The sequence below is a fragment of the Stegodyphus dumicola genome, chromosome 6, assembly GCF_044657685.1.
Source record: "Stegodyphus dumicola isolate Sdum_Otavi_A_Nest chromosome 6, ASM4465768v1".
In the NCBI taxonomy this organism is placed as follows: Eukaryota; Metazoa; Arthropoda; class Arachnida; order Araneae; family Eresidae; genus Stegodyphus; species Stegodyphus dumicola.
This window is the reverse complement of record NC_140773.1, coordinates 177624654-177648473: the sequence shown is the minus strand read 5'-3', so window position 1 is coordinate 177648473 and position 23820 is coordinate 177624654.

The window sequence follows — 23820 nt, the reverse complement described above, 5'->3', positions numbered from 1 at the left end:
ATGTGTATCGTTTATAAAGTATCTCATGGATGCATACGTGAATAAAGCGGGCACAGAATACTGGTAATGCGGTTCTGGTAATGCGGTAATTTCGAATCCCGACGAACTGGCTGGCTCCATGGGTGTTTTCGTGATTTTACGCATGTGTATAGTGTATGGAGTATCTTCTGGGTGTATATGTGAATAAAGCGGGCAGAGCCCGCGCAAAGCCACATAACACTGGTAATTCGGTCCAACTTTCGAATACCGGCGAACAGGCAGGCTCCATGTTTGTTTTCGTGATTTTACGCATGTGTATCGTTTATGCACCATCTTCAGCATGCATACGTGAATAAAGGGGGCACAGCACGCGCAAAATCGCTGAAAAATTGTATTTCGGTCCAACTTTCGAATCGGCAGCGGGCTGGCTGGAGGGGTGTTTTCGTGATTTTACGCATGTGTACGGTGTACGCAGTATCTTTTGCATGCACACGTGAACACTGTTTTGGGCGGGCTGCCGCCCAAAAGCGCTGAACACTGGTATTTCGGTCCAAATTTCGAATAACCGCGAAAGGGCTGGAAGCATGGGTGTTTTCGTGATTTTCCGCATATGCATAGTGTATGCGGTAACTTCTGGATGCATAGGTGAAAAAAGCGGGGGAAGCCCGCGGAATGCCGCTAAAAATGGTAGTTCGGTTCAACTTTTCAATACCGGCCAAATTTAATATAGGATATCTTTTAAAAACGAACAATGATAAGCGGGCTTCAGCCCGCTCAGCTGGCGGGCTTGCCCGCTAGTCTATACTATTAAAATCTTCTCCAGAACGGCTGGGTGCAGAGCTTAGCGGAAGGTACCGTTGGATTCGGAATGTCCGTGGGAAGCCATTTTGACCATTGGCATCTTCGTGCGATTATAATTAGCCGAGATATTAATTAAAAACTAATTTTCTCCCTACTTTCCCTACTTTTTCACTTTCTTACTCGAGTTTTCCCTGTTTTAGGGATTTGGCTACGTGCCAAATTCGTTTTTCTCGAATATCTCCAGAACGGCGCCGAGTTGGAATTCGAAATGCATATCTCCGCATGCCAAAAAAATCAACGAATCCATCGATACCGGTCCCATCTTCGTACGACAATAATCGGCGGAGTTATTAATTAAAAACTGCGAAAACGTTATTTCATTTTTCGGAGTGGCAACTGTCTCGGAATTAGCTGAGATAAAATTGCTTTTTCCAAAGCGCCGGGGGGGGGAATTGCTTCCGTTTCAGATTTGTGCTGGCGAAAGGTCACGTGTCAATTTCTTTTTTTTTCCAAATATTTATGGAACCGGGTCGAGTTGGAATTCGAGAGAGGTATCGCCGGATTGCAAAAAATTCTCGGAATCCATTGATGTCATTCTCATCTTCGTACGACTTTAATCAGCTGAGATATTAATTAAAAACTGTGAAAATGCTAATTTTCCCGCTCATCTTTCCGAGTGGCTACAGTTTCTTGAACCGCTAGAGATAAAAATCAAGGTTATATTCTGTAGGTTTAATAAAACACGCGATTTCATGTTACCTCACGGTGTATTGAAAATATTTCGTTAATGTCAGCATTTTAAACTAACATTCTTTTAATTTCAGGTTTTTATAATTGCCACGATATGTTATTGCCACGTTAATTCTTTTATTACTATTGAGTAAAAGTTGTTATATTACATTAAATTTAAATGATGGCGTTCTTGAAGTTGTACAATTTTAATCAGCTGAGATATTAATTAAAAAATCTGAAAGCGCTATTTTTTTAAAATATGTAATTTTTTTTGGAATAATAAATTTAATCTTTTTGAATAATATATTTTTTCATGGTTTTGGATACGTCTACTTAATTTACATATGCTTTTTGAATTTAAATGATATCGTAAATTAGTTCGCAACAATAATAATTATTAATTTTTTTTTTACGATTCAAATTTCTTAATTAAATTTTAATTGAATATGAGCTTTTCCTTGCAGCAACGACGCAAAAGAATTGTTTAAATTTAATTTAACTTAACTATATTCTTGTGAAACAACTTTGTTGAAACTTTGTCCGGATTCTGTAAATTTAAACATTTTTTTTTTTTCGTTTGGGTTTTAAATTGAACATGTGACCCTTGGAGACGGTATATGAGAACTTTTTTTATTATAAATAATTATGAATTGATAATCGCATTAAAATATATATATTGATACAATTTTGTGTGTGATTATGTTGAAGATTATAAAAAATAAAGGAATTTTAATAACGAATCTATTGTTTGAATAACAAACCCGAAAATTTTCGCGATTTCTCTTTCTACAACGGCCCATTAGCGGCACCGTAAAGTCACTGAACACTGGTAGTTCGGTCCGACTTTCGAATTCCGGCGAACGGGCTGGCTGCATGTGTGCTTTCGTGATTTTCCACATGTATATAGTATATTTAGTATCTTCTGGATGCATACATGAATAAAGAGGGCGCAGCCCGCTAAAAACCGCTGAACACTGGTAGTTCGGTGAAACTTTCGAATCCTGGCGAGCAGGCAGGTTACACGGGTGTTTTTGTGATTTTACACATCTCTATCGTGTATGCAGTGTCTTCTAGATACATAAATGAATAAAGCGGCCGCAGCCCGCGCAAGAAAGCAGAACACTGGTAGTTCGCTCCAACTTATGAATCCCGGCGAGCAGGCTGGTTGCATGGGTGTTTTCATGATTTTCCATATGTGTATCGTGGAAGCAGTGTCTTCTTAATACATATGTGCATAAAGCGGGCCCAGCCCTCGCAAAACCGATGAACACTGGTAGTTCGGTCCAACTTTTGAATCCCAGCGAGCAGGCAGGCTACGCATGTGTAATGTGTATGCAATGTCTTCTGTATGCATAAGTGAATAAAGCGGGCGTCATAGTCACTGAACACTGGTAGTTCGGTCCAATTTTCGAGTCCCGGCGAACGGGCTGTTGCATGGGTGCTTTCGTGATTTTCCGGATGTATATAGTATATTCAGTATCTTCTGGATGCATACATGAATAAAGAGAGCGCAGCCCGCTAAAAACCGCTGAACACCGGTAGTTCGGTCCAACTTTTGAATCCCGTCGAGCAGGCGGGTTACACGGGTGTTTTTGTGATTTTACACATCTCTATCGTGTATGTAGTGTCTTCTAGATGCATAAATGAATAAAGCGCGCGCAGCCCGCGCAAGAAAGCTGGACACTGGTAGTTCGCTCCAACATACGAGTCCCGGCGAGCAGGCTGGTTTCATGATTTTCCGCATGTGTATCGTGTATGCAGTGTCTTCTGGATACATATGTGCATAAAGCGCGCGCAGCCCCCGCAAAACCGATGAACACTGGTAGTTCGGTCCAACTTTCGAATCCCGGCCAGCAGGCGGGCTATATGTGTGTTTTTGTGATTTTACGCATGTGTATCGTCTATGCAATGTCTTCTGTATGCATAAGTGAATAAAGCGGGCGCAGCCCGCGCAAGAAAGCTAAACACTGGTAGTTCGGTCCAACATACGAGTTCCGGCGAGCAGGCTGGCTGCATGAGTAGTCACCGCTGCACATTGTTAGTTCGTTCCAACTTTCGAATCCCGAAAATTTGCCTGCTGGCTGCATGGGTGTTTTCGTGATTTTACGCATGTGTATCGTGTATACAGTATATTCTGGATGCAAACTTTTATAAAGCGGGGGCAGCCCCCACAAAATCCGCTGGACACTGGTAGTTCGTTCCAACTTTCGAATACCGGCGAAATTACATTAGGAACTCTTATGCACACGAACAATGAATAGCGGCAAAGGCGCTGAACACTGGTGGTTCGTACCAAATTTAAAATCCCCGTGAGAGGGCTGGCTGCATGGGTGTTTTCGTGTATGTGTATCGTGTATGCAGTGACTTCTGGATGCGTATGTGAATAAAGCGGGGGCAGCCCGCGCAAAACCGATGAACACTGGTACTTCGGTCCAACTTTGGATCCCTGCGAACGGGCTGACTCCATGGGTGTTTTCTTGATTTTACGCATGTGTATCTTTTATGCACTATCTTCTGCATGTATGCGTGAATAAAGCGGGCACAGCACGCGCAAAATCGATGAAAAATTGTATTTCGGTCCAACTTTCGAATACCCGCGAAAGGTGCTGGCAGCATGGGTGTTTTCGTCATTCTCCGCATGTGTATCGTGTATGCGGTAACTTCTGGATGCATAGGTGAAGAAAGCGGGGAAAGCCCGCGGAATGCCGCTAAAAAATGGTAGTTCGGTTCAACTATTCAATACCGGCCAAATTTGAACATGGGAATTCTTTTAAAAACGAACAATGATAAGCGGGCTTCAGCCCGCTCAGCTGGCGGGCTTGCCCGCTAGTAAATATATTAAAATTACAAGTTTTTAGTACGGACACAATGCAAGTTAGTTAGTTCTTCCTCAAGTAGTGCACAATCTAGACGTCGAATACTGATTGACGTCGAATACTGCATCTTTTCATGCACAAAAAAATATCCTGCTCTAAATGAAGCCCTCGAACAAGGTCCTAATTTACTTCCAGATATTTTGACTTTGTTATTGCAAATTTGTGTTTACAAACAAGCAATCACATGTGAAGGGAAGTCAAGCTTTCTTGCAGCTATATGAAATAAATCTGCAATCATTCTGAAGGCATTGTAAAGCAGTAATACTTACATATGCATGCCATTCTATTGCATCATTAGATATTGCACTTCTCACTCGTAAAGAGAAACTGAAACTTGCCGATTCCTACGACTCTTCAGAAAACTTATCTATTGAAGTGTTGTTTGGTGCAGATTTCTATTGGCGTGTTGTGAGCTCCGAGCCACCTGTCAAATTAACGGAAAGTCTTAGCTTGGTGCATTGGATTTTGATTGGATCCATTGACACATCTATTGTCAAGCATAAAATGAATAAAGATGTTAGAGGTTTTGGAATTTAAAAACGATTTGCATTAAACTTTCTGAAAATGAAGAAAAGTCAGCTGATTATTCAGAAATTTTGAAAAGTTTCTACAGTTTCTGCAAAATCATAGAGAGACGGGGAGTCGTGATGTTGCAATGGAAACAAGATGTGATCCTGTCTTCGAGCAATTACAGTGTAACTCTGAAACATCCGATATCTTACACAAAAAATTGTACATTAATGTGGATTTAGAACATGTTTCTGTGGAATACATGCAAGATTATTTTGACAAAAATCAAGTCAAATTAGTGTGTAATGCATTTTTTCAAGGTTCTAAACATTACCATCTCCAGCATCATGCAGTTCAAAATCAGAAAATTAGAAAAACAATATAGTATTTGATGCATCTTTTCATGCACAAAAAAATATCCTGCTCTAAATGAAGCTCTCGAACAAGGTCCTAATTTACTTCCAGATATTTTGACTTTGTTATTGCAAATTTGTGTTTACAAACAAGCAATCACATGTGAAGGGAAGTCAAGCTTTCTTGCAGCTATATGAAATAAATCTGCAATCATTCTGAAGGCATTGTAAAGCAGTAATACTTACATATGCATGCCATTCTATTGCATCATTAGATATTGCACTTCTCACTCGTAAAGAGAAACTGAAACTTGCCGATTCCTACGACTCTTCAGAAAACTTATCTATTGAAGTGTTGTTTGGTGCAGATTTCTATTGGCGTGTTGTGAGCTCCGAGCCACCTGTCAAATTAACGGAAAGTCTTAGCTTGGTGCATTGGATTTTGATTGGATCCATTGACACATCTATTGTCAAGCATAAAATGAATAAAGATGTTAGAGGTTTTGGAATTTAAAAACGATTTGCATTAAACTTTCTGAAAATGAAGAAAAGTCAGCTGATTATTCAGAAATTTTGAAAAGTTTCTACAGTTTCTGCAAAATCATAGAGAGACGGGGAGTCGTGATGTTGCAATGGAAACAAGATGTGATCCTGTCTTCGAGCAATTACAGTGTAACTCTGAAACATCCGATATCTTACACAAAAAATTGTACATTAATGTGGATTTAGAACATGTTTCTGTGGAATACATGCAAGATTATTTTGACAAAAATCAAGTCAAATTAGTGTGTAATGCATTTTTTCAAGGTTCTAAACATTACCATCTCCAGCATCATGCAGTTCAAAATCAGAAAATTAGAAAAACAATATAGTATTTGATGCATCTTTTCATGCACAAAAAAATATCCTGCTCTAAATGAAGCTCTCGAACAAGGTCCTAATTTACTTCCAGATATTTTGACTTTGTTATTGCAAATTTGTGTTTACAAACAAGCAATCACATGTGAAGGGAAGTCAAGCTTTCTTGCAGCTAACCTTATCTGAGAAACACAGAGACGCAACTCGATTTATAAGGTTCATAACACAGCAGAATGCTGACGGCAAAAGATCTGTTAAAGAAGAAATTCTTCCTTACAGGTTTTCACCAATACTGTTTGGATTACGTTTAAACCTTTCTTTGCTGTCTACTACTCTAAGCAAAATGATACTTAGATATTTATCTTATAGCAGTAAAACAGCTTGAAAGGAACACCTTTATATACAACCTTATAATTATAATGAGAGCTGATTCTGAATACGGGAACACGATGCTTTAACCTGGCTCCTCAGATTACTATGAAATTAGTTTTTTTTCCCGGCTATTGCTGCGCAATGATAATATGGACCTCTGAGCTGCCACTTTTAAACAACGTTTGCATTCCAAGATGGATTGGAGTTCCATCTTCTGAAATAAACATTCATATATTTTGAGATGCTTCCGAACGAACATATGAAACAGTACTGTACGTAGGTTTTACAGAACAAAATGCTACAAAGGTTCGATTAGTATGCAGTCTTTATAGATTTAATTTTCTCAAAAAAATAACTTTTCTTCGACTTGAGCTGTTGGCATGTGTGACCGGAGCTCGTTTGCTCCATTACTTCTGTAAATAAACTGGCTTAGACCGTAGTGCAGCAAAGCTTTGGATTGATTTCATGGTAATCCTAAGTTACAGAGCCCGTTATTTATGTTTTGCTGTTATCAAAATGCGATTGCAAACTTAAAAACTAATATTTCTGGAAAAAAACATTCAGCAGTTTTCTCAACTTATCCCTAACCTGATACTAAGCCTATACGAAACAAAACTTTGGGTATAAGAATGTTCATTATTGTCTAACTTTCTATTGACGTTGTTGAGAATGTTTTATTTTATTCCATCTGTAAACGAAAAATCGCGCTTTCATAACAAAAATAAAATGTGAATCTTCCGTTTATTTGCCTCTTTTTCCAAGAGATGGCGACACTACTTCGAACTTCAGGTTTTGAGGTGGATATATTTCGAACCTTTCTCTAAATTAGTATTTTATTGGTTTATATCCAGAATGGTGTTAACGCTTTTCAAGGCACTTTCGTAATTGTGTTTTATAATAGACATTACAAATTTTCATGCTAATACCCCCTTTATTTTTAAACAAAACTGCTTTTTTTTATGCGATAAACAAAAGATAAGACATAAAAAGAAAAAAGAAGTTTCGTTACAAAACTTTTAATGCATAATATACTAAGATCTATAAAACGTATCTGTTGAGTTATGGCGTCAAGCATTTTATTGTCCTTTTCTTTGCTATATTTATAATGTACCTAGCTGTCAATTTATTGCTTTTGATATGGCTTTTAATTCCCCTTAATATTCTTTTGAATGACTATATCTAACCATTTACTACCCTTAGGAAGATAGCCCTGGTCTGCTTTGCTGTAATGGGATGCAATCCAATTAACAGTTTCATATTTACACGTATTACTTTCTTTTAAAGTCTAATAAGAAAAGTAAAATTATAGGACAGAACTTTTAATTTCTTACTTTATATATTTAAACACACAAATTACCTGCATATATATTTGTGTGTAAGAGTTACATTGTTGATACTTCTTGTCCAATCACCGTTCAAAATTTAAACAAAGAATTCAACTCTTTAAATATTCCTTTGCTGAAATGCGCACTAACCCTTTCCTACCTTTACTCCGCTCTGCAAACGCGTGCTTCTCATTTTATTGCTTAATCCATTATGTAGGGATGTGATCAGTTCTGTGGAATTATGGGGCGCTTGTCGCATCCATAATAATAATAACGTAAAAGGTTGAATATGTGTTCTTAGAATTAGTTATCAAGGAATATAAAATTATGTATAGAATCTAGTCTACATATGCTTAAGTTTTCATCTCCTTTACGTCATCTTACATATGTACGCAGCTCTATCATTCTATAAGTGCAGTTAACAATCATCAAGTATCTACAAAGTTTATACAGTACAAAGTCCGTAATCCGGACTCATCGGGACTTCGGCGATTCCGGATTAGGGGTTTTTCCGGATTATAGATCATCAGTTTAAATCTGGTAAGATGGCATGCAGAAATTATGCAATTAAAAATATGAAACCGTAATTTATGAAATAAAGAGCAATTATGATTTAAAGATTATCAAAATTTACAAAAAAAAAAAAAAAGCTTAATATTTATTTGTTTACTTAAGTAAACATTTCTATCAATGTAAGTTGTTTAGGTTGCTTCGTTTTTTGTGCTAATACTTTCTCTTTAATTTTATAAACAGACATAATTTATTGTTCAGTTACAAAGTTCCACTGTTCAAATCCTGTAATTGCTGTGTCGAGAATACCGACTAACTTGTCAATCGAAATTTTTTCGTTTTCAATAACGTTCTCTGTTACTTTCTTCACTATCGGAAGCGCGCATGGGTAAACGTTTTACTGGCTTTACGCACATGCGTAAGTTTGTGGCTTTGAGGTCCGGATTATAGATCTTTCCGGATAATGAACGTCCGGATTACGGTCTTTGTACTGTATTATAGTATAAAAGCTCTATGAAATGTAATAATGTTTTCTGTGCATTTGCATAACGACAGTAAGGCAGAAAAAACTGAGCCCGCATTTTAGCAAAAGGAATACTTATAGAGCTGATTTCTCTGTTTAAATTTTGAAGGGTGATTGGGCAAGAAGTATCCGCAGTGCTATGCTTATATTGCAATGCGGATTAATTTTCAGATGACGCAGACAGGAAGGGGCGTAGTGAAATTAAAGCAAAGTATTAAAAAAGACTGTTGCTAAATTGAAGTTAGTAATTTTCTTTCATAGCTTATGTATATATGTGTTTGTACCGTACTTTTTCGAAAATAAGACACCTTCCATTTTATGATAAATTTTAGAGAAGGCCGTGTAGGTGATATTTAATAATAATACTGTTCTGATTAGAATTTCTGTTTACGATTGGAATGAAAGGCAAGCTACCAAATTAAATACAATATTTTACCATGGTATGGAAAGGAAATTTAGGGAAAACTGATGATACATACTGAGTGTGTTTACGGATTTTTAAAACAAATTTGGGGCGGTTTAATTAATATTTAAAACATCAAGAGCTTAAAAGACTTTTTCTTAATGCTTGATCTGATAACTTTATTTTTCTGGAATATAAGTCTGAATTGTGATTTTCATCATAGAAGGCCTTTCGTAAAATTTCCAGGGGTACTGATTTCCCTTTCTCTTGCACAACTTTCCAGAATCCATCAATCGTGATGGGTTTGCACATAGTACGAGCTCTTTTCTAGAGACGAAAGGTACAATCCACAGGTTACATGTCAGCAGACTTCGCAGGAATATATTGAAAAGATATATATGCAATGCCTGTATCAGTCTTCATTTTATTTCAAGGAATGCAGTAGTACTTTTCGAAATATGAGTTGTTACTTTTTTTTTGCTGAACTTTCATTCTCTGAAATTCATTGCGATAGTGAAATAGTATTACCGGACGTGAAACTTTCTCTTGCTAATACGTTAAGTTGATTTTAATATTTTTTCAATGCTTCTTATTTTTAATTCTTCATTGTAAGAGAATCCTTTGAATATTATAAACCCTTTACTGAAACTTTCTTTGCATTTACGGAAATATGTTGTAAATTTTTTCTCTTCGTTTATGATATTTGTGTTGTTGGTCGTGGTGCAGTCATTTTAGGTAAACTAATGCTTCATAACGCTTCATCAAGGGTTGCAATATATTTCTTTTTTATCTCCTGCTAAATAGATTTCATACAGGGTTCTACAAATTGTTCTGCAATAAGCTGTATGCCTCGACAAAAGCTGGTAAGCATTATGGTATTTAGCATTTTTACGTTGTAAAATCTTTTTTTTTTTTTTTTAATTTAGTTTTATTTCTTCCTGCTACACTTGTATTTATAGACTTTGCAATTGATTTTTGCTTCGGCGGACTTTCCCTTTCTACCAAAGATTCAACTTTAGAAACATTAAAACAGTACTTACCTTTTTCGGATATCCATTTGGAGTCTTCTTTCTATGTAGAAATAAAGACTGACTGTGTTTCTCCTTCTGATTAATAATGCTGTTGAATCAGCTCTTAGAAATTTTAATACCATACATTTTACAATGTTTCTGAATTATGGAATAGGAATAGTTCTCTTCGGAAAGCGCATAAGCATGCCCTTCAAAACATTTGTTTCATTTTAATTCCTTAACGAAATCGTCCTAAAAATGTGCAAACACTCTCTCCAATTACTCATTTGCTTTCAGTCATAGATGTAGCTAGTATAGAAGACGCAGGTCAAAATTTAAATCGCCTAATAGACGTTTGAATGTAAGGTATGAAGCACTTTATAAATACACTAATTATATGTATAATCTGATTAGTATTTAAATAGTGTAATTATTCTACATTGTATAAGGATTTTGTAGGGTTTTCCTCACTTTGAATAACCAATTATTCTAACTTTTGTTATCATTTCTGAATTCTTCAATTTCCCCTCTCATTTTCTCGCCAGGATGCGAATGAAGAAGGGTATTTAAACTGGCGAAAAGACAATTAGCCAGAGCGTGATGTCGCTAGCCTTGCGCACATTGCAATTCTGTTCTTTCTGCTGTTACTCTGAGTTGCCCATACGCCTTCTGGCCGTTTAGTTAAAACCTATCGCCGGTGTAGGTTGTTGAGTCAGCCTTAGCCTTTTAGTCTTAAGTAGTCTAGCACTGCTCTTTTGCATTTAAATTTATTGTTAAATTATTCTTAAGTTCCCACCGCAAGCAGTCAGCGTTATTGTGACCACGAAGTACGTGCATTTTTGTTAAAGAGTTTAATCAAATTTAAAGGGTAGTTTAAACATTTTCTTCCGTGTACTATTTCTTCACGTCTGTGCGAGAAGTCGCCTGACTTAGTAATAGATCGTGTCTTCGAATGTTAGAAAAAGGGGTGCGATCTCACGTATTAACTGCTTCATCTCATTCTGTAATTTGTGTTATTAAAATACCCGATTATATATATATATATAATTAGTATTTCACAAAGACCAAAAATTGAAATTCTTGCAACATAGAATTTAAAAATGTTAAAACCATTCAAACAAGCAATATAATACATATAATATATAAATAACTACTTTTTATTAAACTTTAATTTAAATGATTCTGTAAATTTTTATCTTCTTTTCATTTTTAATTTTAATTTTAAAAAATGTATAAATTTTGTTTTTACTTTTGAGTTTGAATTTGAGATTGTCGGGGAATACTTTTTCTTCAGTAAGGATCTCGTTTAGTTCTGTTCTTAACGATTAACTTAAACTGAAAAGAATATCTAATTCCTTTTTATTTAGTTTATGACAAGTCTTTTGACTTAAATGGACTTATTTCTTTCTATTGATTAAGAATTATTCATAAATTATCTTCTAGCTCTAACAAAATAATAATTTAGTCCTTACTTAAACAAAAAGACGAAACACTCTCACTTAATTGTGTTATTATTGATTGACAGTAGATTAGTTTGTTCCCCTTGACAAGTCTCTGCGATCAATGACGTTAACTTCTTTTTCAGTACTTAAAATTTTTACTTTTGAATTTAGTATTTTTGTGATTCACGATTTTTCTTTACATATTTTAAAATGTGCAATAGAGGACTAGATTATATTGATTTAAAAACTATAATAATTCATGGCTTTAATTGATTTTCTGTTCCTTGATGGAGATAGTATATTAAAAAAGCTTTTTCTAATAATAAATTATATATATATATATATATATATATATATATATATATTGTAGAGACTTTAGGTATTTTTTTGGAAGCAGGTGAGATGAAAAATATGCAACGCCTTCGCCGGAAATCGAACCGCGGACCTCTGGAATACCGGCCCAGTGTGCAAACCACTACACCACGAAGCCACGCCAAGAAGGCGGGAGAAATACCTTATAATACAATGAAAAAATACAAGTTAAAACAGCAGTTAATAACCTAATCCGATTGTCCGCTGAAAGCGCCCTGTGTTTCTATAAGGTTACCCATGACAACATTTGATACACAAAAGCAGACACCCCAAGACTGCTGACTGTAAAAATAATTTACTTTCCTTTTATGCAATTACTAGATATTTTTACGATACATATTATAGCAGTCGAATGGAGTAAGAAACCAGCGACTATAATTTGTAAAAATAGTTTCACAATAGTTTCTTAATCCGTTAAGCTGCATACAAATATAAATTTACTGCCATCTTTTCGACAACCCAGTTTTTCGATTATTTTCATTTATAACAAGAATCGTATTCGAAACGTTACTTTTTTGATCGACTTGGTCAAGCTTCGTAAATTATCGGGAAACTTATTTTAATTAGAAATAGAGAGCAATAGAATTCCGTTTAATCGGATTTCACCAAAACTAATTGAATGTTTCCCATAAATAGCTTGTACTAGTTAACGTTTCTCGGTAAGTCAAATTTCTTTAACTCAAAATCCTCGGTAAATCAAACGTTTTTAATAGGAGCTTGTTCTCCATTCTTTCTCAATTAACCAAAGGCTCCTTCCGGGATTAATTCCAAATCCCGGAAGTCTTCAGGAAATTTTCTTCCTGAAATCCTTAAACGCGAATTAAATTGTCCTTGCGTTGGTATTACGTGGCATTTAATCATTCCCACAAACATCTAGGTTTTTGCATTTATGATGTAGGGATTATTTTAATTTTCTAATAGATTTTTTAAATTTTGAAACCGTTTCCTTTCAATTTTTGTTTTCCACCTACAACTCCCTGCCAATATGAGATTTCACTATCGCATTTTATGTAAATGAAGTAGAACAAGTATTTAGTGGCAAGTTCAGTCACTTCCGTAGATGAGCTCAGAAGTTCTTAGTAGAGCCTTCGTTCTGCCTTCGGGCCACGTCGTTGCTTTAAGCCTATCTTATTACGTTCTGCCGTAGTCTTACGTGCCTGTTAGTAGTCACCGTTGAGGTTTAATTACAGGGCAACTTAGTTAGTTTTGTACAGCATCGGCTGAAGTTTAGCTAGTTAGAATTAGCTTAGTTCCTTATTTTCTGTCTGAAATCAAAGCCCAAATGGAGGTTCTCCTGTAAGCCCGATATGGGCCGTATGTAGTATTTCTTTCATTGATTAAAAGGGTATTTTAACCGTTTTTTGGACTTAACATTTTATAGTTTCAAGATGACCAGTGAATGATCGCTAGACACTTCATTAAATTTCTAGTAGTCGAAGGTACGTAAATTAACTAGAACTTTATAATGACTATTTGAAAATAAGCTTTAAAGAAAATCGTAATTTGTTTCAAAAACGCGATCTATATTTTTCTTTGCAATCAACCGAAACAGGACTATTGATAAAATTTGCACTTTTATACAAACTTAGTTTTAAAAATAACATTTTTAAAACATTACTTTTACTAAACTGTTCACATTGATGTTTCCGTGTCATTTTTCTGCTGAGGGGGAAAAAAAGAAATATTACCAAATGTAAGAAAAACATGTTAATTTTCGTAGGCAGTTTATTGTAAGCATACTACGCTGTCGAACTCATCATCCGATTTATGTGATTTAATATGATATTTAATATGATAATAAAATGATTTAATATGACTGATTAGCATAACAGTTTAACATAAATAAATAGTCGGCTTTAAAATTGAATTTCTTTAACTTCTTTTGCTTTTTCTCTTTTTTTTTTTTTTTCCCCTTCTTTTCTTTAGCTTCAGCATTCGAAACTATTTCTTTCGAAACTATTTTTAGCATTAATGTATAGAACAGTTTCTATCTTAGAACTAATTGCAAATTGAATTGCCTTAGATTGGATTAAAAAAAATATATTTATATGCATATCTATGTGGAACTCTAAGCGTTTTTTTAGGTATAATATACCGAAATTTTTGTTAACTTAAATTTTTCTTTATTGAGGAATTTTTACAGTTCTCTACAATTTCAGTTTATAACAACTATACATGCAAAATTTAACAGATCACCTGTTTCCACTTATGACTAGTCAGATCAGAATCGCTTAACCCCCAGCAGCTTTAAATAGAATATAAAAAGTGCATTTATTATTTTAATTCATTACTGAATTTTTTACATATCATTATTCCTCATTTGACATTGCATATACTGATCAAACGTCTCAGTTTCAAAGATTGCTATGAAACATCCTCATACTTTTTCATTTCCAGTGTATTTCAAGTTCGCTTTCATGCCATATCTTGAATGTAACTGCTTACATGAAATCTCCAGACAATTTTAACCAAAAAGATCAGATAAGCGGGTAGATAAAAAATAAAGCAGACATAATGTGCCATAGCAAAGCATACTTGATAAGAAACATATCAAAGGTACTACTGAAAGTTCAGAGATATTTCAATTTTCATATATAGATATCTGGCAGAATTCCATCACCTTTCATCCTCTCTGACCATCTGTACCTAGAGATATATTTGTTTACCTACACTATTTTGATAACTGGAAATGTTCTGTTCCTTAGGGCGATGAGGATTGCAGATGCATTCAATTAAGCCACTTATAGGTAGGGAACATTTAATGTTCAAATATATGCAGAGTGTATATTTGACGTTATAATTGTGGAACAACGTTGTGAATCAAAAGGTGTCGAATGCACTAGCGATGAAGACTTAATACTACGACTTGAAAATTTCCTTACGAGTATCAAAATACCACTACTTTTTATTTAATAAAAATGCTTATTTAATAAAAAAAATTATTAAAAAAAACTATATTGATTTCTATTAAGAATTCTGCTAATTCATCAAATCAGATGAATTTTCATTCAAAACAGAAACTTCTGACAAGAAATATCGTCCACCAAAACATTTGAACAAAACTTTCGAGATCTCGAATTATTATGTTGCTGATTAAAATTTTTTGAATAAATTAGTTTATTGCAAGGAACATTTTGAATATATTTATTTTGTAACAAGCGTGGTTTAGAATACAAGAAAAATAATATATTAAGATAAAACAAGGAGTATTTTGAAGTTATTAATTTGTAAAAAGCAAGGCTTAGAATACAGGAAAAATTATATAACAGAAAAAAATTGAAGCCAATGTTTTATTATTTAATATAATATTGTAGAGTCATTAGGTTATTTTAAGCAGGAGAGGTGAAAACTGAGAAATGCTCTCGCCGGGACTCGAACCTGGACCTCTCGAATACGCGCCGAGTGTGCTTTCCGTTACACAACGAAGGCATGCAGAAAGTAGGGGGAAAATCCCCTTTTAAAGGGCGACTGGCAATTAGGAGATCCAAACGCCAAATCCCGATGGTGAAGAAGCATCATTCACCACCGTTTAGTTCAGGCGCCACTGTACCGTCATTATCTTATTTTGCTAGTAGGAGATATGAAAAATGTGCATTGCACTCTCCAGCACTCGAACCTAGACCTATAGAATACGCGCCGCGCCAAGTGTACTAACCGTTAAACCACGAAAGCAGGCAGAAAGGAGGGAGAAAATACCTTGTAATATATATAAAAATAAATTTCAAAAGTACAAGTGTTCGAAAGCAAATGTGAGCCACTGTACAAAACAATTTGCCAGGATAAAAAATCCGGTTTGTGCCGAAAATGTTTTGCAATGCAGCTATCACGAACTGATTACGAAAAGAGTCATTTATAATATATTGATGATTCTGGTCTAATATCAAAACATAAATTATAATAAAATATAATAAAACTGAAAACAAATATAAATTTTAATGATTAGTTTATTCATAGATTTCACCTACTAACAAATCTTTAAAAAAATCTTTAGTAACTAATAATTATCTGCCAAAATTCTTTTATAAAATGTATACTTGAAGAATGTACACCGCCCACTTGGTTTAACTTTGTACTGAATAAATCGTTTAGTTTCATGGTGTTTCTCTTAACCTACCATAAAAGATATCCTTCGCGTGACGTAAGTCCTTTCGCATATTTGACAAAGCTAATCTAACTATCCGGAAAATTCTTCATTGTTCCTAACCGCAGTTGCTTTCTTTTAATAAATTCCTGTCAATAACTGTAATGTATAGCAGTCTGTATATTTATAATCATCACATTTCCAAAACCTTTGCATGCTTCGCAGAATGAGAAGCATATATTTAAACATTATGTTATTCTATAACTCATTAAATGCCATTTCGAAACATCAATGGCAGCGAGCAGAACCTTTATGGCTTCATAACTGCAACCGCTTCGAATTTCAATTGCCGCATTTACTGTCGCATTTGAAACGATTCGGTTTCCTCCTTATCAATAAGAACGTCGAAACGACGGAAAAGCGGAAAAATAATGATGGAAATTTTCGTAATAAAAGAGACGTATTGTGGTCAAAATTCGCCAGTGATACCTTTTACGGAATTGAAAATGCGCGAACGAAGCGAATATACCGTCATAAAATGCTAGAAATTGTCGCGATTACATATTTAAATAAACAGAATAGAATTTCAAAAGGAAAAGTAAATTTTTTTCAATATATTTTTGGAAATAGCTTAATTGATAATACTTAGAAACTATTCAGAGGCATACAAGGGGAAACAACAGTCGTTCTTAAGTAATAATTAGGCCTACTGTTGGGGCTCATCAAATTACTCACCCATTATAAAGGAAAAACAATAAAATCATTTAAAATGTATGAAACCAGAGTCGTATTTTTTTAGATTTCACTTTCAGTGTTTACATGCCAGTTATTTAACTGAATAAGGCACTGGACATGAGGGTTATTATTTTTGATAAAGACATGTATCCCCACTTAGGCAAAACACGTAAAACAAGGAATAATATCATATTTTGCTATTTATGTAACGAAAAATTTACGTACTAATATATAGTTATGATACATAAATTAAATAGAAAATGGAAAGATTCCAAAGTCTATGAGTCCTATTTACATCATTAAATTAAAAACTAATAGAAAATCAGACAAATATTTTACTTCTCTTTCTGAAAAAGATAATGCAGATAAGTCAAAAACTAAGTTCCGTTTGCCTGGAAAGTTTCGAAAGCAAGAGGTACAGTGAACCCTCTCTAAGCTAACCACACACCGTCAAAAACAATTTTGGTCTTCCGTCGAGATTGTCCTTTTAGATAAAACCTCAAACCATGATAGTAATTATCAGTTAGCAGAAGGGATTTATTCTAAGCAGGGCGTTTAGAGTCTTACTGAAGTAGAAGAATGGCATATTGGTTCATTTATACCATTATATGAATAAATATATGAATTAACTACAAATACTATCAGCGAATACATGGGGGAAATATGTATACTTTATATCCAGTTTCTAAGTTATTTTGTTGAGTCATTAGATTCTTGCTTGAAGGAAGAAACATACAAAATCAGTTCTATAATCTTAGGAATTCGAACCACGTATTTTGCAATGCTAGCTGGATGTCGCATTTATATGGAGAGAGAAAACACGGAACAACAATTCCTTTCGTTCTTCTCCATTTAAAGGGCAACTGAGGAGAGGACCTAATAAACCGTATCTGAGTGGTTATAGGTTATCAGTCACAACATTTTATGTTCAGGTGACATGGTAGAGAAATTAGCTTTCCTTCCGAAGCAGGAAACATGAATGCAGGAAAATAAGCTAGCTTCCACCAGGTTTCCAACTATGGATTTTCTAATACTAGGTGGACGTGCTACCATTTAACCAAGATAACACTAATGCAATAATTACTTATAACTTTACTGGATAATATTTTCAAATGTGGAAAAGCGAGTTTTTTCTTAAAACAAAAGCAAAGTTCAATAGGACTTTACATTGCAAATTTTGTTAGATAATTCCAGAAACACTCACTACTTATTAAAAAATAGCCTGCCATTTGAATTTGAGAAGTCTCCTTGAGACAATCCACCAAGATAGTAGAGCTTCCGATTATGAAAACTTCTGATCACTAATAGTTTGGCCCAAGAAGAAATTATCTGAATAAAAAAAGATCTCAGGTGACGAAAAAAATTTCGAGTTACGAAAACTCAAAGTCAACAACAAATGATTTCTCAAACGTATTTTGAGATAACCTACGACGCGCAAAACAATATTCTGAAAAGATCGCTTTATTTTGTTCCGTTACTTGATTCCCATTAAACAAACCTGGCAACAAGTGATTTACAGGATCACGAAACCGGCCTGAAAGAGATTATGGCCAGACTGTGTTGTAGGTGCAGATTTTGCTTCTTATTAATAGCATTTTGTCGTGAATGATATCGTGACTCTTGGTAATACCATAGTGTTCGAAGTTAGTAGTGTAGACCAGCGGTTCTCAACCTTTTGACTAGCGTGTACCAAAAACTAAAAACCTCTAGTACCACCACTACATTTTACAATGATTATTTTTCAATTTCTCAATAGAGATATTAAAATAAAAGTCTGAAAGATTTCAGACTTTATGTTACGCCCAAAAGGGAGTTTTTTTTTTAATGTTTTGTGTGTTACCTTTATTTATTCAATACCATGTTCTTCGCACTTAAACCATAAAATTCAATTCAACAGCAGTATCACAAAATATTTAAAAGAGCATATCTTTAGAATTTCCAATACACAGCCTCGCGCGCGGGAGATTTTTTTTTTTTTTTTTTTTTTTTCCGTACAGTGTTACCACTGCTCGCTTTTAAATTGTTGAGTTTGTTAATCAAAAAATTCTTAAAGTGTTACAAAATATGAAATCGATAATAAAAGAAATTCCAAATTAGGGCTTTCAGATGCCCATATTCCGTGGAGGACTACGTTATTCAAAATTTGATGGCTCTAGGTATCGTTGTTTTTTCACAGTGATGAGAAACATTCATGCATTAATGCACATTCTTCATTATTTAGCTTCTTTAAAAATAATGCTTGGCGATAATATTTGGTGGCAACAGTTTGAAAAGCGAATCCACGCAAAATGCCGTTTTGAAATTATAGCCCTTCTCCGCTGACGCCCTTTGTGCTAAAAAATAGTTTGCCATTTGGACAACATATTGGCTATTTGAATTAAATATGCACACATAAAAATATTAGATTAAAAATTGGTTACCATTTTAATTATCAAAATTTAAGTCATAGTACTTTAATTCTAAAATTTAGTGCGAAATTTGGACCTGTTTAAAGAAAAGCAATTCCTTTATGTATTAAAGCACTTATTATTATTATTGAAGCACTTATTTCACTTAGTTTTAAGCGTAAATTAGAATCCACATTTAATTTTGTTGTGTACTTATTTTTTAAATATAACATGGAAGAAAATCCTTCTTCACATATATACGTTGTGTAAAAAGGTAATAAAAATTTAACAGCTTTATTCGAAATGCTTCTAAATTGTCTTTTTCGGTTAAGCGAAAAGTTAACAAGTGTGGTATTTTTTAAATCTTCAGTTAGAGTCCGATGACAGGAAATAGTTCTTTTCCTTCACGATATAAACTTTCAGGAATATTTGAATAATATGGATTTCTAATCCAACTATCGTTTTCATAATCCTCGGGAAAATACATGTTGAAATTATTTATCAATGAAAAACAATGATTTTTTAATGTCATATGTTAATTCTTCTTCTGTTTTCAAATTATTTTTGGTTAGAAAACTTTCTAAAACTGGCAAATAGCTTAAAATATTATTATCCAGTTCTTTGATTATTAGCTCGAGTTTTTTATCATTGCTTTTATTTTATCTGTACCGATAAACAAATTAATATTTTATCCTCGTAATCCTAAATTTAATTCCTTTAACTTTCCAAAAATATCAGCTAAATATCAGTTAAAAGGCGCCAACCATAATTCACTAAATAAACATTTTTACAATTCAAATTTTGAATCACAGAGTAAAATTTGAATTTCTGTACAAAGTTCAAAAAGGTGAGTTAAAACTTTGCCTCTGGATAACCACCTTACTTTGGAATATAACAAAAGCGTTTCATGTTCACTGTCCATCTCTTGGCATGAAATCGTAAATATTCTTGAATTTAAAGCTCGGCTTTTAATAAAATTAACGATTTTCACAGCTTCATTTCAAACGATTTTCAGAGATTATTTTGGCTACTTACTAAAGCTTCACGATGTACGCAGCAATGAGTAAATTTAGTTTCAGGTGCGACTTTCTTTTCTTGAGAAATCACTCCGGAATGTTTTTGTTTTAAAGCTCCGGAATGTTTCCACTGCGTGCGGTAATGCACTTATTCCAAGTAATATTGTTAGACATAAAATTGTCAATTACTTTGAAAATTTCCTTTGAAGTTGTTCATGAAGCGATTCACAAAATAAATACTCTTCGGCAATTCGTGTATCTTCTTCGAAACGTATGTAAACTGATAATTGAACAAAGTTCGTTATAACAGTGCTTTCATCGAATTCCAATGCGAAATACTCACAGTGTTTTATTTTTTGAATAAGTGTCTCTTTTATGGAATTTTCCTTTTCATGAATTCGTCGACTTAACTGTATCATTTGATAACGGAATATCATCAAGTTCATTAACCACTTTTTCGTTGAGTAATGTTAAAACGAAATCTTTAGCTGCTGGTAATCTAAGGTTTTCTTCAATAGAGTGAGCTTGCCCAGTCTCAGCAATTCTTAGGCTTACCAGGTAACTAGCTCCCAAAGTTTTTTCACTTGAAGTAACAAAACCTTTCATTTCATTTTTCAACTCCGATAACTTTTCTCTTAAAATATTCTTAAGATTTATCCTTTAAACTGGTCGGCCTAGATTAAAGATGCCTTTTAAGAAACGATGGTTTCATACTTTGATTGGATAATAGTTCACCGCAAACAACACATTGAGGTTGAGTGTCCATTTGATCTAACACACTCTCCATTTGATCTAACACACCCTAAAGAAGACACAAAGCTCACAAGGAAGGAACTTAAAGATCGACTCAGTGCTGAATTTCCTCTTCTCATACTAGGGGTTAAGATCACCACGCTAAGACCAATTCAAAAAGAGGGTCTGGCCGTAGACTGTGCTACTTCCGAAGATCTTGAGAAACTTACCAAAAAACTACAGGGTACCCAAAGGAAGCAACTAGTTACGACTAAACTACCTTCTACTAGACTTCCGAAAGTTGCCATCCACGACGTACACCCAGCAGTTTCCCAGGCAGACATCGAAAAAGCACTAGGATCTGAATTTCACCTCAACAAGAATTTAGCTAAAGTCCTCTACAGATTAAAAGACAAAGGAAATGGAGTCAAGTGGGTCCTGGAATGCACACCACCAACATATCATCAACTCTTTCAGTCCCCAAGAATGTACCTCGGTTGGCGAGCACATCGAATCGCAGAATTTTATAACACTCAAAGATGTTACCGCTGCTAGGAATTCGGGCACACCCAACAGAACTGTAAAAACAAGATCTATTGCGCGTTCTGTTCTCGCAGCCACAGCATTAAAGACTGCAAAGCCCGCCAACCCACCTGCATCAATTGGGCAGACTAGAACTAAAGGAGCCACAATAAGACACTCTGCGCCCATCCAGCCTACGACGTCACATGCCCTACATACGGAAGGTACATTGCACGAATCAAGCGTAGCACACAATACGATTGATAGTACCCCTGACATCCCAAACAATATGGCAAGCAACACTACGCAGTCAAACAACACTGTAAAATGTATACAAATCAACCTTCAAAGAGCACGAGCCGCAACTTCACAGCTTATCCAGCACGCAATTACGCATGATGCCGACGTACTTCTACTTCAAGAATCCTACACCAGAGAAGGGGAAGTTGCAGGTTTTCCAATTGGCTGGACACTCTTTCAACAGAAATCCGTTCTCCAAAATCAAGCCCCAAGAGCAGCCATTGCATGTTGCAATCCCTCCTGGTCCCCCATAGTTATTAAACAAGAACGCGACATAGTTGCCATACTACTAGCCCTTCAAAACTTTCATCTCATCTTCATCTCTGTTTACTCACCACCTTCTGAAGATATTATGAATCTCACCACCAACGTCCTTGATGTCATGCAACGATATCCCTCAACTCCGATTCTTGTAGGTGGTGACTTTAATGCCCATAACAGCATATGGGGCTACGCGGATACTAGTGCAAAGGGCCAAGAATTGGAAGACTTTGTGGCTGGTCATGACCTCCACCTCCTCAACATTCCAGACGCTCCACCCACTTACGATAACTCCTACAATACTGGCTGGCCAGACCTTACTCTCTGCACGCACAACATCGCGCGTACAATTCAAGATTGGACAGTAAATGGAGAAGACAGTAACTCAGACCACAAGTACATACATTTCTCCATCAGCTGCGACACCACCATTTCAGTTATTACCAGGTTTAAGCTCCCAGGCAATAAGATCCGGCACCTCACCTCCTCCTTCTCCACCATCTTACATAACGAAGAAAGAAAACTTCACAGCATTATCAGTCCATCCGACATGGAATTATTCACCCATCAACTCCTGGCGACACTAAAAGACATATGCCCAAACATTCTTCCCACTCGGTCCGGGACGAAACTACAAGGAGTCTCTTGGTGGACCAAGAAGTATTCGCACACAGCGACAAAAATGCCGCATCCGCACTGCAGACAACAGCATCAGACAACAAATTTTGCTGGCCTACAGGAAAGAGAGAGCCCTTTACAAAAATAATATTCTAACAGCCAAAATTACTAGTTGGAAGAACTATTGTACAGCTAATAATAACCCATATGGCATCCTCCACAAACTTACCACCGGCAGTCTTTCGCCCGGCACAGATCCATATCCAGACCCCAGCACTGGCCGATAATACCAACATAGTGGAACACACTGCCAGCACAATCCTGAGCACTATATTCCCTGATGACAACCCAGAGGAGGACACGCCCTCACAGCGTATCATTCGCGAAAATGCAAGCACTCCCACCACCTCGTATGATATTCCCTTCAGTAGCAGTGAGATTAGACACGTCTTCAAACTCCTCCCCCGCAAAAAGGCACCAGGCCCAGGCGGCCTGGTGCCTTTTTGGTGGCCTACAATGCATGTCCATCATTCTTCAGCACCTTCTTCAATAGACTTCATCATCTACAAATTTTTCCACAGGCCTTCAAACAAGGACAAGTAGTTCTCTTCTTAAAGAAAAATAAAAGCGCACAAGATTTGCGCTCTTATCGACCCATGTGGCTTTTATCCGCAATGGGTAAGATTTATGAAAAATTACTTGTCCAACGGCTGTCCTATCACCTGTACGTGACCAATTTCCTCAGCTCAAGACAGTTCGGATTCCGACCACGTCTCTCCACTACACATGCTCTCTGTACTATCCGGGACACTATACAACGCAACGGAGCTACGGGATATCATACGGCCTTCATCTCCATCGACCTGCAGAGCGCATTCGACACCCTCTGGTGGCCTGCTATAAAACAAGCCCTCAGAATAGCACGCTGCCCAGCAAATATCTTTAACACCTTTAATAGCTATTTGGAGAACCGAAGCTTTTCAATTTCCAACAACAACGGCACAACCACCAAAAGCCAGGAGCGAGGATGCCCCCAGGGCTCCTGCGCCACACAGGTTCTCTGGAACCTAACTTTCAATTCTGTGCTGGAAGCGGACTGGCC